This window comes from Theropithecus gelada, chromosome 8, assembly GCF_003255815.1.
Source record: "Theropithecus gelada isolate Dixy chromosome 8, Tgel_1.0, whole genome shotgun sequence".
Taxonomy (NCBI): domain Eukaryota; kingdom Metazoa; phylum Chordata; class Mammalia; order Primates; family Cercopithecidae; genus Theropithecus; species Theropithecus gelada.
Window position 1 is genome coordinate 88,434,170 of NC_037676.1, and position 16,099 is coordinate 88,450,268.

Here is a 16,099-nt window from a genome sequence, read left to right on the forward strand (position 1 = left end):
GGTGCACCTCTCTGCCACACTCCCAGGGCTCTGACTCTGCTGTCAGGAACAAAACAGTCTCACAAAAAAATAATTCATTAGCTGTCAATTCAGTGAATAATTATCAAGCACCAGCCATGTGTCCCAGGCATTACACTAGGTCCTACAGTTGATAATAATAATATCAAGATAGGGACTCTGCTCATCATCTGGTGATAAGTGCTAGGAGCACAGAAAGGAAAACAATTACCAGTCTATTGCCTTGTCATGGGAACACTCAAGCTGCCATGTGCAGACACTCATGTGATAAGGAACTGAGGCCTCCTGCCAACAACCACATGAGCAACACATCAAGGTAGTGTATCCTCCATCCCCACTTGAGCTTTCAGATTACTGATGGCCCTGCCAACTTCTTGACATCAACCTCAAGAGAGATCCTATGCTAGAATCACCCAGCTAAGCTGTTCCTAAATTTCTGACTCACAGAAACTGTGAAAAATATGGTTCTTGTTTTAAGCCACTAAGTTTGAGGATAATTTGTTGTGCAGCAACAGATGACTAACATAGACTTCAGTGAAAAATGAATTTAAAAATGGGATGCTAACCATTGCTCATGGGGGAAAATGTTTTCACCTCAGATGTACATTGTTGCAAGATTTCTTGGGATGTTCAGACAGGTCACTATCCAAAGCACATGATGTAATGCACTAAGGATTTGGAGTTCCAAAGTTCCTTCCTGGTAACTGATCGCAACTCCAGCCTAACAGACTGATCTTCCTAAAAGTCAAGAAAGTGGGTGGGTCACCTGAGGTTAGGAGTTTGAGACCAGCCTGACCAATATGGTGAAACCCCATCTCTATTAAAACAAATACCAAAATTAGCCAGGCTTAGTGGTGTGTGCTTGTAATCCCAGCTACTCAGGAGGCTGAGGCTGGGAAAATTGCTTGAACCCGGGAGACAGAGATTGCAGTGAGCCCAGATTGTGCCACTGCACTCCAGCCTGAGCAACAGAGTGAGACTTCATCTCAAAAAATAAACAAATAAATAAAAAATAAAAGCCAAACAAACCGGGTCTGATGAAGCAAGAAGTTAAGAACTGGATTCATTTGTTCAGTACCAAATACTGAAAAGAAGTTGGACTGGCTTTAAAAAGGACCACATAAAATATGTGCACATCTCTACTAAGTATTAAATCTCTGACAAATAACTATACGTTAATCCTAAAATCCAAAACAAAACTCATTCAGTTTCAACATAAAAATAAATAAAATATAATGTAATTAACAATAAAATCTACCTAAGAGAGAAAGAATGAGAGTTACGACCTGGAAATATTTCCACTGATGAGATTGATTTGTTGTTTGATCACCTCCACTGCTTCTTAGTGCCTTTAGGATTCCCCTCCTCTCACTGTTCCCTTTCTTCTGTTTCTATTAAAAATGACTCCACTTCGATTTTAATAATGAAGCATTAATACTTTCATCAGCAAAGATACATTCTCTACTGGTCTTGTCTCATTTCCTTCCATGAAATATAGACCCAAGTCCCAAGTTTCTTGTTTTCCCTTGGCTTGGATCTGAGGGCAGCCTGACTCTTGTAGCTTTCCTCTGTAACATCTACCATTACACCTCACCCTAGTCTACATGCTGATCTTTTGTTCCCCACTGCCTGGACTGAGAACCTGGTCCATAGTTAGTGCTAAATAAATACTAGTTGCTTTGTCATTATCATAACTGTCACCACCATCACCATCATCATCATCATCACCACCACCACCATCACTGTCATCTCTAGAAGTCCCAGTTCCTTGTCTGGATTTCCAATCCTTTGTTCCCTAGCTGGTTAGCTTCAGTGGGCAATCCTGTCTATTTAGTGGTATGGATTCTCAACTTTGTCTGCTCAGAAATATATAACTTACCTGACCACTGCCTATCTTAGCCAATTTCCCTGGTCTTCAACCCTACACCTTCCTCAATCTCTGGTGCATTTATTTCCTTCTTTCATATAATCACAGCTTGTTAGAAGTAGAAATCACCTTAAAGATCATCTTGCTTAACCCCTACATTTTAAAATTGAGAAAAGCAAAATTTAAGTAGGTGTTATAACTAGCGGAGCCCACTTTCCATTCTCCAAGTCCAAGGTGTCTTTCTCTATGACCACGGTTCTCAGCCAGGGATGATTTCGGCACCCAAGCAGTGTCTGGAAACATTTCTGATTGTCAAAACTTGAGGGGCAGAGTATGCTCCTGGCATCTGCTAGTGTTTAGCAGTATCCTTGTCCTCTACTCACATTTAATCCTACCACTATAAATGGTGCTATATAGGAGACAAATAACGTTAAGAAATTAACCTAAGTACACTTGACTAGCAAGTACAAAAGCCATCAATTACAAGGCCATCTGGCTTTAAGACACAATCCACTCTCCACTGTGGTGCCCTTGTCAAAAGAAAAGTAAAGAAGTGCTGTATACTTCTGTTTCCCGCCCGGCCTCTGTCTTTCTATGCCGATAGCACTCATGCAAACATGGTGAATGTTCCCAAAACCTGTCGGACTTTCTGTAAGAAGGGTGGCAAGCACCAACCCCACAAAGTGACACAGTACAAGAAGAGCAAGGATTCTCTGTATGCCCAGAGAAAGCGGCGTTATGACAGGAAGCAGAGTGGCTATGGTGGGCAGACTAAACCGATTTTCCAGAAAAAGGCTAAAACTGCAAAAAAGATTGTGCTAAGGCTTGAGTGGTTGAGACCAACTGCAGATCTAAGGCTATTAAAAGATGCGTTTTGAACTGGGAGGAGATGAGAAGAGAAAGGGCCAAGTGATCCAATTCTCAGTGTCATCTTTTATTATGAAGACAGTAAAATCTTGAGTTTATGTTCAAAAGAGAAAAAAAAAAGGTAAAAAAATAATCCTCAATGTTAGTATCATAGTATTTTGTATATTATACTACATTATAATTTTTTCATTTTCCCAAATTTGGATCATTTATAGTTCTGAATTTCACAAGCATAAACTTATGTCCCCAGGGGAAGAAAATTACTACTGTCCTTAGTTGGTGAGAAGAGGAAGTGCCTTCAATAAGTGGTGTAGGGCTCCCCGCCAAGTCTTCAGAGGAATCTACAATGATTTACCAGCTCAGCAAAGAAGAGGATGACATCTTGCCGACAACACTGCAGTCAGAATAAGTTACCATGGTTTGTTCTCATTCGAACAAGAAGTACATGAGGAAAAAGAAATATTTCCTGGACTTGTACGTACTTCCCTTTCACAAGTATTTCTTTTGTAAGTTGGTATTCCCCCAGCGGCCTTCTACCAAAAACGGCAGTCTTTTTGTGTGCCCTTGGACATGAGGCAAGTGGCACCAGGCCCACAGAACCCTGACAAGTGTGGAAGGACAGGAATGGAAAGAAAACAAAAATGAGAAACAGTATCTCCTAAGAAGATCTTTCAGAGTTTATCTTGTCAACCACCTACAAGAGATGGAGAAGCAGAACAAAGCCCATTGATGTCTCTCATGGCATTTTAACAAGAGAGTGTGGCAGACAATTTCATTCCTGATGCTCTGACATGTACTAATTTTCAGATTCAGCGATCAGCACCCATGTTTTCTGCCTGTTTTGTTAATGATTCAAAGTGTATGCTTATTTTGTGCTATATATATACACACACATAAATCTGTAAAATCATAATAGCATTTTGATGGAATCATGCTGTCTCTCAATGGAATCTAATTGGTAATTTGCCTCTAATTTTTTATAATTACTTGAGTGACATGAATCCTAGAATAGTAAGGAAGCCCATGGTCTTGCCATAATAATACCATAATTACCATAAATAATACTTTGATGAATCACAGCTTCTTTATTCCTTCTTCTTTACTCAACATTATTTCTAACTTAGCAGTGATATCTTCATACTGCTTTTTTGTTTACCAGACTGATTCTTCTAGAAGCTTGTAAATTCCTTGAAGATAGGAATCATGTCCCATTTTTCTTTTTATCTCCAGAGCCTAGGATAGTACCCAGCACAAGTTAAGTGCTTAATAAATATGGGTCAGGCTGGGCACAACGGCCCACGCCTGTAATCCCAGCAGTTTGGAAGGACGAGGCGAGTGGATTGTCTGACCTCAGGAGTTCAAGACCATCCTGGACAATATGGCAAAACCCTATCTCTACAAAAAATATTTAAAATTAGCTGGGCGTGGTGACACAAGCCTGTAGTCCCAGCTACTTGGGGGATAGAGGCAAGATGATGGCTTGAGCCTGAGAGGTCAGGGCTGCAGTGAGCCATGTTCACGCCACTGCACTCCAGCCTGGGTGACAAAGGGAGACTCCATCTCTTAAAAAAATTAAATTACATTACATTTTAAAAATAAAATTAAAAAATAATAAAATTTATATTGGTCAGGTTATCTAATGAATAAATAAATAACTGCTTGAGTGAATAAATGAAATAACAAGTCACGACCACTGGATTTCTCAGTAGGTCTTTATCTGCCATAGTAAGGACACAGAACCCACATTTTGTCACTATCAGAGGATCAGGGAATGAGGCAAAGGAGAAGTCCCTGGACACCAGAAAGTTTTCTCTGGGAGTGAAAGCCAAACAGCTGCTGGATGCTTCTCAGAACTGTGAATAAAGATATCAGGTTTCTAGGGCTGTATTTACTGTACACATAAATTAACTTGAGTATTACACTATTGACAAAATACATACTTGCCATCCTAAACATCAACAGGAACTAGAATAGGCAGTATTGTTAGATCACATTACGTTCTGTGTCTTCTGCCTCCCAACGGTTAAATATCTGTACACTGGTGGCAATGAACTGGATATATACACCACAATCCCTCCAAGTTCCAACATTCTGTCACCACTAGGGTACTAGGCGCCACTAGAGAACATGGGAGATGCAATTCTAAGTTAATCTTCACATTAGCATGTCCATTCTATGCAATTCAGCGTCTCTGCATGACAATTGTCAAGTTGCTTATTTTTCTAGTCTCAGTTTTCCTGTCTGAAAAATGGAGATTATAAAGTGAGTTTATAGTACTTGGTGAAGAAGCAGACACACGCTAAATAAATGTTAACTGTTGTGGTTTATAATATAGTTCCTGATGCTAATGACACAAGAAAAACAATTATTACAATGTGCTGTGTGTAACAAGAGCTGTAATTTCAGAATGCTGCAGGAACCCAAAGAGAGTATCCAGCTTCTGAAGATGTTGCCTTATCTGAGACATTGAGGATCATTAAGAGTGTAGGTTTCATCAGGTAAAGGGGTGAGATGGCATTGCAGGCATAAGGGATAGCTTGGGCAAAGGTGTAGAGGCTGAAAATCTCATGGCATAGACCACACTCTCCAAGCAGTTTGGGGTTGCTGGAGTGCAAGGCTGGAGATATGGCAGGAGAGGTATGCAAGGGCCGTTAAGAAGGACTTTATCCTGTGGTGAGAGCCATGGAACTATGTTAAATAAAGACTCACTTGACCATACCTGCATTCAGAAAGAAAGTTCTTGTAGCTGAGTAGAAGATGGTAAAACATTGAACTTGCCTGAGCCCTATGTTCCTTGAAAATGGTAATGGTTTAGGGATGCAGGAATCCCTTTTGTTTTCTGGAGACAGCTTACTACAAGGAAACGAGTCCCCATATAATTTAAATAATACTCATATGTGTCTCCACCATCACTCTAATTTACCTATGACAAAGCCAGACACAGACCCTTCAAATTCCCATTTTTTGCCTCAGAAATAATTAGGTAAATGTTTTTCCCCGGTGACAAACCAGAACAAAATGCTTGTTAGTCAAACCTCATTTAATATTTGGTGAAGATTCTCTCCTCCCCGCCGACTCCCTGACTTTGGCCCACCCTCAGCTTCAACCAGCACACAACCCTCCTTAGCAACCTCCCCTCACACCAAGAACTGGCTGGCATTACAACACACTCTGGTCTACTGTCCACTCAGGCCATTCTCTTTTATCTCATTTTCCTGCACCTGATTCTCTCTCCTTATTTATTCCTCCCCCTGAAAGAGAGATTCTTTTGATGTTTGCAGATCTCATGGTCAGAGCATTCTCTCTACTATAACTATCATGAGAACAGTATGAGGGAAACCACTTCCATGATCCAATCACCTCCCTGATGCAATAATTCCTTCCTTCCATTCTCCCTACTACCCGCCATCTTGCAATAATCATTTTGAATAAAGCCTCTTCTTACTAATCCAGACCAATGTTTTATTTTTGACAATGGATTGGACACACCTGGAGATTACACAGGGACCATTGCACTAGTCCAGACCAGAGTCGATGAGCCTCTGAACTAGGACACTGAAGTGGCATAGAGTGACAAGAAATGTTTACAAGGCAAATGTGATGGGAATGAATGATACACCAGACAAGGGAGAGAAGGAAGCGTCTGTGTCTTCACCAAGTGTGTGATCTTGCCCTGGGAACTGTAGTCAGAACTAACTGGCGCTCCCCCTGTACCTACTGCAACTCTATATCCTTGCACCTACAATTTATAATCATGTTTTTGTAAATGTCTCCTTTGAGACATTGAAAGAATCCTTGAGAACAGGATTCATCATGATTTGTTGCCTCTGCTCTCAGGACTGAGCAGAGTGCCTGATGTCCTAGAAATGGTCACTAAGTGTTCATTAAATTCACTTTGAGATTAATTCATAAAACTGATTCATGATTTCTTAAGACATCTCTATGGGTAAAAGTTCTCAGTAAATAATTATAAAGCATTTAGAATACAAGCCCTGTGGCTTCTGAATTGAGAGAAGTAACTGTGAAGGTACTATTAGCTAATATTTTTTCTAGACTTACTATTTAGCACTGTGATAAGCCCTTTGAATGCACTATTTTGTGATATTGTGATAGAATAATATATATTTTGTTTTTAGTCCATTTCCTGGCACACAGCTCCTAAAATCCTTGAATCTCTGAAGTGATAAGCATCCTTTTGTAAGCTAATGAGATGGCTGATGGCTGGGAGTTCCTGGAGAGCCTCAGGGTTGGGGGCTGGTTACCAGGGGAACCAACTTTGTGATTAGAGGGCTGGAACTTTCAGCCTCAACTGAGGCTGAAGTTTAAGTTGATCACTAAGGGCCAATAGCTTAATCAATCATGCCTATGTAATGAAGACTCCAAAAAACCCAAAGCTTAGAGTTCAAAGAGCTTCCAGTTGCCAAAAATGTAGATATTTAGGAAGGTTCTAGTTGCCAAATGTGTGGCACATCGGGACAGTGCATGGAAGTTCTGCACCCCTTTTTGCAACTGCCCAGGAGGTTCATATTGTCTGATGCCCAGATACAGCCAATTTATCAAGATGGGGGGATTACAATAAATAAAAAGTTTAACACTCTTAGAGCCAACTAAACAGGAAATCAGAGTTTTATTATTACTCAAATTAGTCTCCCTGAAAATTCAGAGGCTAGGGTTTTTCAAAGAGAGCTTTGCAGGCAGGGGGCTAGGGAATGGGGAATGCTGATTGGTTGGGTTGGGAATGAAATCACTGGGATTGGAGCTGTCCTCTTGTGCTGAATCAGTTCCTGGTTATAGGGCCATAATACAGGATGAGCCAGTTTATTGATCTGGGTGGTACCAGTTCATTAATCAGAATTCAGGGTCTAAAAATTACCTCTGTACTAGTTTGTTTTCATACTGCTGTAAAGAAATACCTGAGACTGGGTAATTTAAAAAGGAAAGAGGTTTGATTGACTCACAGCTCTGCATGACTGGGGAGGCCTCATGCAACTTACAATCATGGCAGAAGAACAAGCAGGCATGTCTTACATCTCAGCAGGTGAGATAGAAGCATGTGAAAGAGAAACTGTCAAGCACTTATAAAACCATCAGATCTCATGAGAACTCACTCACTATCATGAGAACAGTATTGGGGAAATTGCCCCCAAGATTCAATCACCTCCCAGTAGGTCCCTCCCTCAAGACAAGGGGATTACAATTAGAGATGAGATTTGGGTGGGTACACAGAGCCAAACCATATCAATCTCAAATACTAAACTTGGGTTTTACAATAATGATGTTATCTGTACAAGCAACTGGGGAGGCTAGTGATCTTGTGGCCTCTGGCTCTTTGACTCCTGGGACATAATTTCTAATCTTGAGGCTAATTTGTTGGTTTTACAAAGCTGATCTGGTTTTCAAGCAAAGAAGGATTTGTTTCGGCGGGGGGAGGGGGGGGCTATTATCATCTTTGTCGTAAACTATAAACAAAATTCCTCTCAAAGTTAGTATGGCATACACCCAGAAAGGAACAAAGGTAGCTCAGAGGTTAAAGGCAAGATGGAGTTGCTTAGGTCAGATCTCTCACTGTCATAATTTTCTCACTGTTATTGAAACTGGCCCAATTGTCCCATAGAACTGATGTTTATTGTTTCTTTTGACTAAACATAGAAATTGATACTCTCAATCTTAAAACTTAAAGTTACATTTGTTTTATCTGAGTTCCTCTCTTAAGAAACCAACCATCAGGCCTCCCATGTAGTATCAAGAAACTGAAACTTACCAGATCACCACATCTGGACAATAAGATGCCAGACCCCTCAAGCATCATGATTGGCTAAACAACCACCTGCTTCCTGTTGATCAACTCCTTCATTACCCCTCCCTAATTCCTGTTTACCTATGTGTAGTTACATTCCTTTCCTGCTATAAAAACCCCCAATTTTAGTTGGTCAGGGAGATGGATTTCAGACTCATCTCCCATCTCCTTGGCTGCATAGCTTGATTAAAGCCGCCTTCTTTGACAATACTGAGTGACTGGCTTTCTGTGCGGTGAGCAACAGGACCTAGACCAAACCCCTGGTGTTGTGATAACAGATTTTGGTTCCCTGACTGAGAATGCATTTTCATGGCTCAGCTGTCATGGGTGAAGAGAATTTCAGAAGGCCTCCTAAGCAGCTGCCTGGCCCTTCTTTACCTGTAGTTGGATTTTGGTATCTGTATTTGACCCTGCCAATGTAAATAAACTTTTAAAAAATGCCAGCCCCAACCGTGTTCCTGACTGCCTAGGAAGAACAGCTTTTGAAATTTGACACCTGCATCAAGATAGGAGAGTGTCCTTAGTGGGCCCAGACTGCAGGATCTGCTCTTCTCAATTTGGGAGATTTTTAAAGGAATTGCCATTTGGAGATTGAAAAACCCTGACTGACTGAGAGAGGGAAGTATCCTGACTGTTTCAGTTTGGACACTCTTGGAGGCTTGTTTGCAGTTGTGTGTGCGTCCAGGCAAGTGAATGTATTTTGTGGGTACTGGACAGCGGGATCTGCTTCTTTCTATTTGGATAATTCTACAGGAGTTTCCATTTGCATGTTAAACAAGCCCAGCTGATTGAGAGAGGAAAGCACCGTAACTGTTTCAGTTTGAACAGTCTTGGGGCTTGTTGGTTGCTGCAGCCATTGGATTGTGTTTTTGTGATTGTGTGTGTGTGTGTGTGTGTGTGTGTGTGTGTGTCAGTATAGCCATGGGAAATCAGAATTTGATAAACTGATATCCTTTGGTAATACTGCTTGGCTTCAACATTTTTTATAATCTGGAGAAGTTTGGCCTTTCTGTGGGTTATGCTATTGAATGGGAAAGTGGGATGGAGTTCCATGTATCAAGGCTTTTATGCAAGCAAGGTCGGGCTTGGTTAGTATGCAATATTCTTCTGTGGTGCTGTTTGACTCCAGTGTTCTTTGGACACTGAGGAAGTTTGACCTTTAAAAACCAAACCGCCATGGAAACTGCTTTGCTCAAAATTTTGGTTCACAACCTCCTTTGAATTACCTATTGGAGCAAACAGAGTTTAGCCATGTGAATGTGTTTGTAAGACCAGTGAGATTGTATGGCTAGAGTTCTGAAGTAAAAGCTATTGGACCTCTGTTTGTATATGTGTGTACATATTTAGATGTGTTTATGTGTATGTACATTTGTTATGTTATGTTATATGCTTAATCTACCAAATTGGCTTATAAATAAAAGAACACTCATAAATTAAGTAAATGTGTCCAAGCATTGTCAAGTTCATATGACTTAAATAAATCTTTCATAAACAAACAAGCTTTAAAATTATTGGTAAGATGAAAATAGAAATATCACCAGAAATGTTAGGATACATTTTTGTCTGGGTTTTATCTTTGTCTCTGCTAGATATTTTGAGATGTCAGTGTTTGGCACAGAAGTTTGTAAAACTATAAACCCAGTCAAAACAAAATGATCTTTGTGTGCCTTCGTTGACAAATGAGACTAGTTTAATGATGTTAGTCTAATAAAAACAACTGAATATTCTTAGTTATTGGAAAAAATACCTACATATTTAATTTTAAGGTTCTTACTTAGGTGAGCACCTGCTCTTCACAGGCTGTAAAAATAATTAACAAGGAAATAATTTTAAATGACTAGCTTTGTCTATTATCTCAGTTTTTAGAAGAAATCTAGATAAATTTTATAAAATGAAGGAATTTAGTACATGTAAATAGGATAAATGCTTGTGGGTAAACTTTTTGTGTAATTTAAAATCTTAAAATTACTTTTGATACTCCTTGAATATCTGGGTCATTTCCAGTTGAGAAAGTGTTATGATACAAGGAAACATGTTTTTTAAAATTGTGGTATGGTTCTTATCTATAAAATGCTAATATCTAATAGACAGTTTCAGAGTTCTTGCTTCCTAGGTTTACACTAAAATTTAAGGTTACTAACAATAAGAATTGTAGTTAATATGTAGTTTTGTACATAAAATGTGTCAAATAATATATGTCTTTATTGAAAAAAAGGAATAATTTTGTCTTATTCAAAAGTTATCTAAAGATTTATTCAAATTAGAGACTTGGAAATGTTATTTATAAAACAGGGTAGAAAGGAACCAGCAAATAAGTGACAAAAATGTAAAGAAAGTTATGAATATAAAGATATATTTTTGGTAAGAAAGGTTATTTTAAACAAGAGAAAACTTAGGACAAAGCAGAAAGTCCAAGCATGCCATAGATGGTCTGTGCATGTCACATGTAGTTTTTTTGTCTGTTTCTCTGTATGTCTATCTTCACACACATGCAGAGAAAATAAAAGTTGAAAAGATTTAGATAGTAAAATATTCTTTAAAACCCAATAGAAAATAAAAGAAATCTGGCTAATCAATGTTGCTCATAGTTAAAACTCTTAGTCTTGATGAAAGTGAATTGAGAAATATTATAAAGAAATACACTGGCAGTTTGGCAATTATTTTTTAATACAGTTAAGCATGAAGCTAATATTTAACATGGAGTCACATTTTACATACTTGCCACATTGCTTTGTTTCACACTGTGTCTGCTATTCTGCATAGATAGTAAGTACTAGCACTAACGCACTTAGTGGTCACGGGGCTAAAGTGATTTTCTTAATTGTACAAAATGTGTAGTGGTATTGGTAGACTTAAAGACATTACTTTGTATATAAGGAACAGGATATCCATCATGGGGTTTTTTTGTTTGTTTTTTTCTTTGCTTTTTAGACTCTGGGTAACAACTGCAGTCTCCATAGTAAATTGAGTAGGAGAAAAAATTGGGGTTACTTTCCTGTTTACTTTTGCTTTTAATTTTCATTTACTTGCTGTTTGTTCTCCTTGGGGTCTTACTTACATATACGTATATTAAACTGTCAATGTTTTTTAGTTTCTAAATTAAGGTGTGTATTTGGTTCTGTGAATATTCATTTTGTTTCTTAGGCATTTCCAACAGTTAAGTATTTGCTCTGTTTATCTAAAATCCTAAGGAATCTTTGTCAAGCCTCCAAAAGAAAAAAAATTATCAAGCATACCAGCTATTTAAAACTGGATTGGTTTTGCTTACCTCTGATGATTCAGAGAACTATAAGAGCCTTAAGTTTCCTGGCAAAAAATTCAAATAAAAGACTTATTTTTAATGTTCAGAATAAAAATAGTATAATGTTTATTTTGTTATTTGGTAAAGTAGGTGGGAGTAGAATCATTTAAATTATGTTTCTTTCCATTGAAATGTAATTCAATCAATAATTTAAGTTGATTTTAAGTCTTTTCCTTTAGGTGATGAGAAGAAAATTGTGGTATGGGAACAAAGTTTTAATGTTCAGGAAATATTGGCTTTGTTCTTAGGAAAATCATATTAACTGGGATTTCTCTCAAATTACTTTAGTTGTGTTTACCATTATTAAAATTAAGTGACATGCACTTGAATTAAGTAGTAATGAAAAATGTGAGACTTTTCAGTGACTTTTGATCCCAAGCCTTTATTACCATTAGGCCTTCAGATATATACTCAAAAACAAAATAAGTACAAGTGTTGCATTGGTTTGAAGATTCCAGTGGCAAAAGTTACCTAATAAGTTGTCAGTAGAAACCATTCTTGAAAATGTGTAATGGTACTTTTTTAAAAGAGCCAAAATGAAATTATTCTGTGCTTATTCTTACTAGGTCCCTGTTTGGTTGTATAGTATTTAAGTGAAAATTGATTATTTATCCTCTGCTGAATTTCTAAAACTGATATTTGCATTTACCATTTGTTAAATGATAAAGAGAAAAGTTAATTGTCTTAACTTTGATAAGTTGTCATAGGAGCTGTCACTTTTTTTACGCTTTTTTTCAGTTCTGTCACTAGGTTGCTAGCAATTAGACACATGCAAGAAATAACCTCACCACTTTAGTACAGTGGTTTGAAGTGCTGTGGGCAGTAACTACTGGACACTAAGTCACAGTGTTTTAATTTGTGACATGTTAGAGAGAATGATAGGACTTTCCGCAGTATAAATGTCCTATTACCTAGTCCTTCTGTTGAAAAGTTACAAGGCTTTGACTCCAGGGTCTAAAAAAGGCACTTACTCCCTTACTCCTTCTAAATCTTGAACATTCACACCAAAGCCTTATCTTCAGACCCAGGAGAAGGTAACAATCAAAATGAACTGCTTTCACACAAAGCCAAAAATTAAAACTATTCAATCCCTCTAGGCCCAGGAATTATCATGGGAGACATGGGCATGTGAGATTGTAAGGGCAGATTTTGAGGGATGAAATTAATTCACAGTTTTTCTATAAATTAAACATTAATATCAAAAGTACACTGATGCAAAGCCAGTGCTGGTATAATAGGGTTTTCTTGAAGCATCGATCTGCTCTTTAAAAAAAAAAAAATTGTAAAAGGTTATAAAAGGTTTTTGGAAATCTTACCTTATGGTCAAACTGATTAAAATTAGATAGACTTGTTTATAAAGCTTTATTAAAATTAGCTTTAACATTAATAATACACCATACAAATGTAAAATTTCATTTTCTCTTTTGAACAAAATTTTTGTGTAATATTAATAAGAGATTTTTGTTTAACTTTTGAGTAAACTGCAGGGAAAAAAAATGGAGGGCGGAAGACAGGTTTAGCTGGCCATATGCTGTCTGTATTAGGTCTTATTTTTTGGAAAACTAAGTTTCATCTTTATCAAAAAGTATATGTTTTTATCATTTTGGCCAAATGAATGATTATTTTATAGTGACCTGCAAATCTATTTTGTGATATCAAGTGTCTTAAGCCTTTGACATTTGACAAACTTTCCAAAAGCAAAATATCAACTTCTAAATTCATCATTTTTGATCTTACTCTAACTTTTTTTGGATATTGGGTCTCCTAAAGTTCAAGAGAGACATATTAGGATTATTTGTTCTGTTAAAGTTATACAGGAAGCATCGTCAATGTGAGGTGGTATTTAACTTTCTTTGGGTTATATTTATATAGATGTGCTGTTAATGTGTTTCAGGATTTTATGAGATTCCTAAAATCCTGATATGTCTTAACATATGTTGTCAGTAATAATTACGATTATTACATTAAATTTTTATATGCCACAAAAATATAAATTTTTATATGCCAAATTTCTTTGTCAATTGTGTCTGTCCTGAAACTTTTGTCATCCACAATTGTTTTGCTTTGATTCTTTGCAAAAAGCAGTTTATAATCAGCTATAGTCCAGGGCTTGCTTCTTTGGGAGAGTTCATGAAAAGGACTCTTAAATGCATGTTTCTCATAACTGGAGATTATACCACTGGACTAGATAAAAATGTCCAGGACTCTAATTGAAAGGTGGATGTGTTGATAACATTTACAAATCCAATATGGAGCAGAGCAGAAGTTGATTGCATGGACTGAACTAATGGAGGCAGAAATACTTTATAATGGCTTTTTTTCTTTGAAACATTGCTGATTCTTTTGCTTTTCATAGTCTACAGAATTTTTTCTTTGAGCTATTTATAGCCTTTAGCAAATAAGTAGAGTATGCAGAATTTGAGTCATAGTCCTCTTTCTGCCTAATTTCTCCAGAGTTCATAAACTATTTGTGAATATTCTCAATTCATGACAATGTGGTTGTTTGCATAAGTTCAATAAAAATTTGTTTTCTTTCATAATGGGATACAGTTGGAAGAACTGGTTATTTTCCCAGGGCTTTGACTAAAATGGCCTTGTGAGAGGTTTAAGAAAAGTCAATTTAGAAGAGCCTTTATGGACAGTGATTCTTGTTGTACTTCATGTGGGTAATCAGGCCCAGTATAGTGGGACTGAAGATTATTTTGCAGGTAGGTTGGTCCTGCTGTGATTTGTCTTTGGTGGAAGTTGTGGACTGGAGAGAAAAAAAAAATGTACTTCTGAAGAAAATCATGGTATTAGATTAACCTTTGATTCCTGAGTGGTCACATGATCACCCATGGCATGGAACTACCCACAATGCCCTTCCTTAGCATGAAGCAGCCAGAAGGATGAACGATCAGATTCCACATGATTGAGGAACTGATAAATGGGGGAGACTGAAACTGGCCCAATTCTCCCATAGAAGTGACATTTATGGTTTATTTTGAATAAACATAGAAATTGATACTTCCAATCTTAAAACTTAAGAAAGTTACATTTATTTTATCTGAGTCCCTTTCTCAGGAAACCAACCATCAGTCCTCCCAGATAGTATTAAGAAACTGAAACTTACCAGATCACTGCATCTGCACAATAAGATGCCACATCTCTCACCTGTCATGATTGCCTACCTGACCATCTGCTTCATGTTGGTTAATTAACTCCTCTTCCTTACTCACCCCCACCCAATTCCTGTTTACACACATGTAGTTATGTTCCTTCCCTGCTATATAAACCCCAATTTTAGTTGGTCAGGGAGATGGATTTGAGTCTGACCTCCCATCTTCTCTTCTGTAGCCTTGGATTAGAGCCTTCTTTCCTGGCAATACTCATTGTCTCAGTGATTGGCTTTCATTGTGGCAAGCAACTGGACCTAGGACAAACCTGTGGTGTTTTAGTAACATAATCTTTGCAAAGGTGGTTTCATTCCCCCATACCTTGCTCTATATACCTCTTCCATTTACCTATTCCTGAGTTGCATCCTTTATAGTAAAATAGGTAAAGATAGTGTTTCCCTGAGTTCTGTGAGCCATTCTAGCAAATGATCAAACCCAAGAAGGGGGTTATGAGACCCTCCAGTTTGTAAATGGTCCATCAGAAGTTGTGGGTAACCTGGAAACCCACTACTTGCAATTAGCATCTTACATGGAGGCAGTCATATGGGCCTGAGCCCTTCACCTGTGGGGGTGTGCACTAACTTATGTTAGAGTCAGAATTTAATTGAATTTGGAAACCAAAAAGTATCTGAGACAAGTCTCAATCAGATTAAAGTTTTAATTCACCAAGGTTAAGGACTGTGGCCCATAACATAGCCTCTCAGGAGGTCCTGAGAATATGTACCCAAGGTGCTTGGGTTATAGCTTGGTTTTATACATTTTTGAGAGACAGAAATTATAGGAAAAGACTTAAATCAACACATGTAAGGTATACATTGGTTTGAGCTGGAAAGGCAGGGTATCTCAAAGCAGGGGCTTCTAGGTCATATGTGGATTCAAATATTTAGCAATCGGTTTGAAAAGGTGAGCTCTGCCTGAAGAGCTGAATTCAGCAGAAAAAGTGCTTAAGTTTAGATAAATGAGGTGTGGAAGCCAAGGTTCTTGTCATGTACATGAAGTCTTTAGGTAGTAGGCTTCAGAGAAAATAGATGGTGAATATCTCTTATTTGACCCTAAAAGGTGTCAGACTTTGCTGAAAAGACCTAGCAAGGGAA

General features: G+C 37.9%; 1 pseudogene; it reads left to right on the forward strand.

The window, feature by feature from the left end:
* The first annotated feature begins 2,502 nt into the window (after positions 1-2,502).
* Positions 2,503-2,845, forward strand: LOC112630178 (annotated as a pseudogene).
* Positions 2,846-16,099: the final 13,254 nt, after the last annotated feature.